Genomic DNA, 2,896 nt, shown 5'->3' on the forward strand with positions numbered 1-2,896 from the left:
AGGCTCGCTGCGCGCAACCCCCTTTATGGCGCAGGCGCAGTGCCCGCTCCGCTCCACCCCGCTCCCCGCCCCGCTCCGCTCCCCGGCTGTCAGTGCCCTCCGAGCGACCTTGGCAGTCGCCGCTGCTCTGGGCCTCAGCTTGCCTCTCCCTGCAACAAGGCAGTCCCTTGGTCTGCCAGCCTATGCTTGGAAGTGACTGGGGTAAAGAGGCCGAGCTCCCCATTCCCCCGCCTGCTTCCTTCGTCCATTCATTCAATACCTTTCCAGGTAGTGTTCCCACTTCCCACTACGCCCCAGGTAGTGTTCCAGGTGTTGTAGATACATAAGTAATAAATACATATATGGTGGGTCGTAGGCTGGTAAGTGCTACTTTGAAAAGGAAAGCTGGAAAGGGTGCTGGAAATTGGGGTTGCAATTTTGAATAGAATGGCCAAGGTTAATGACTAATGAGGTGACTTTTTGAGCAAAAGCCTGAATAAGGTGAGGAAGCCAGCCACTTTAGATGTCTGGGGGGAAAGTGCTCAGGCAAAGGGAAGAACAACTGGAAAATTCCCCAGCGAGCACGCTTAGGTGTTTCAGAAGCGGAAGGAGGCACTTGTGGCTGGCGTGGTGTGAATGAAAGAAAAAGAAGTTGAGTTCAGAGAGGGAAGGAAAGCAAGAAGACCACAGAACTTACAAGACCTTGTGAAAACTTTGGTTTTCTGAGAGCGACAGGAAGACATCGAAGGGATCTAAGCAGTGGAAAGACATCATTTGACATGTTTACAAATTACAGACCCACAAGGTAGCAGGAATGGAAATGAGGGTAACAGATTGGAGGCTACTGCAACAATACAGGCCAGGGATGAAGGTGACTTGGGTCAACGTGGTAGGAGTTGGGTATGGTGATCTAGACACACTGAAGAACTGAGAGATAGAAAATGAACAACCAAGGGTGACATCCACTTTTTAACCCAAGATCCTGGAAAAATGGAATTGTCATCGCATCTTGGGGAGATGAAAATTTGGGGGGGGGGGAAGATCACAAACCTTATTAGACATCTGAAGTGTAGGTGTTGCATTGGGTATTCATGACTGGAGTACCGGAAGAGAAGGTTCCAGCTGGAGGAAAAACTTGGGAGTCATTAGTGAATACATTGCATTTGAAGTCATGAGCCTAGGGGCGCCTGGGTGGCGCAGTCGGTTAAGCGTCCGACTTCAGCCAGGTCACGATCTCGCGGTCCGTGAGTTCGAGCCCCGCGTCGGGCTCTGGGCTGATGGCTCAGAGCCTGGAGCCTGTTTCCGATTCTGTGTCTCCCTCTCTCTCTGCCCCTCCCCCGTTCATGCTCTGTCTCTCTCTGTCCCAAAAATAAATAAACGTTGAAGTCATGAGCCTAGATGAGAGTCTGGATGAAACAGAGTAAATACAGCCAGAGAGGACAAGAGATCCAAAAACTGGGTACTCAAACTGAGCTTCTCCATTGCCTGGTCCCCCTAGAAAGGCCAACCATCCAGGAATATGTCCTGTCCTGATGCCCCCCCAGGCCTAGGTCTTCCTCTGGCCCACCTCCCAGCTCCATGCAGTCACTGTCACCTCTGACCTCTGCAAATGGCTTTTCCTTTCCTGCCCAGAAATATTTGGCATCGTAAAGGCTAAGGCTGAAGACTGAAGAAATGAGTGGTCAGCAGGACTTTACAGGGAACAGCTCTGTCCACATGCTCCTTGTTTACCCTCAGTTTCAGGTCAGCTGTCAACTCAGATTTAACTGAGCTCCCCATACTCAGCACAACCCTGACAATGCCGAACAGCCTCTGTCCTACTGGAGTCACTGAGAAATACTCCAGCCATGCAAGCCAGTTGTCTACACAGAACAGCACTCCTGCCCCCAAATCCTATGTTTTGTAATCTCATCCAAGGAAGGCCAGTCTCAGTAGCCATTGCCTTATCATCACTTGCCCTATGATTCTCCTGATGACTCTAGCCCAACAGTAGTCACTGACTCCTTTTTTCTAGTAGGCTCTCTTTGGTGACCACAGTGGATGTCTGTTGTCTTTATCCCAAACCACTACGTTCCATCCTCGTGTTTCTTCCTCTGCCTTCCTGATTGCATCAGAGATAAGCCAGCCGAACAAGTGCCGGCAAGAGAAATTCCGTGTTTGGTAGTGTTAAGCTGCCTTTCTGAAAGAGTAGACCTGAGGACCAGTCCCTGGTGTCAAGGAAAACAATGTTGAGCGTGAACCCCAGAGAGGTACAGGACCCAAGTGCCTGGGGCTAGGCCTCTTCTGTCTGCAGCTGGAACATAAATCAGTAATTTTTCTTAGCGTTGATGTTGTTTGGAGCTGAGCTGTCATTTACAACTCCCAACTCTTTCCAAAGGTTTTATGGGTGTTCACCTAAGCACTGCCACACTGTCTTCTCTAATGTCTCCCAGTCACTTGAAACCTACAGGTGCTACTCTGGTTACTGAAGAAGAGGCTGGAGGTAAATCCTGATGATTGCCTTTTTGAAGAACTCTTTTTTTTTTTTTTTAAGTTTATTTTATTTATTTTGAGACAGAGAACAGGGGAGGGGCAGAGAGACAGAGGGAGAGAAAGAATTCCAAGCAGGCTCCGCTCTGTCAGCGCAGAGCCCAATGCAAGGCTCGATTTCATGAACTGTGACATCATGATATGAGCAGAAATCAAGAGTCAGACACTTAATCTACCGAGCCACCCGGGTGCCCCTTGTCATGTCTTCTTTCACCTCCAGCAGTTTGGCCTCTGTGATTCCAGCAGGTTCAATGACTCCAGATTTCCCAATAATATTTTAAATTTAACATTGGGCTTTGAAAACCCAGTTACATGGATTTTCCATATTAGCAGAAAACTATATTGCTATCTGGAGGGCCATAAGGAAAGAAAACAAATAGGAGGGGAC

The sequence above is a fragment of the Felis catus genome, chromosome E2 (genome assembly GCF_018350175.1).
Source record: "Felis catus isolate Fca126 chromosome E2, F.catus_Fca126_mat1.0, whole genome shotgun sequence".
In the NCBI taxonomy this organism is placed as follows: domain Eukaryota; kingdom Metazoa; phylum Chordata; class Mammalia; order Carnivora; family Felidae; genus Felis; species Felis catus.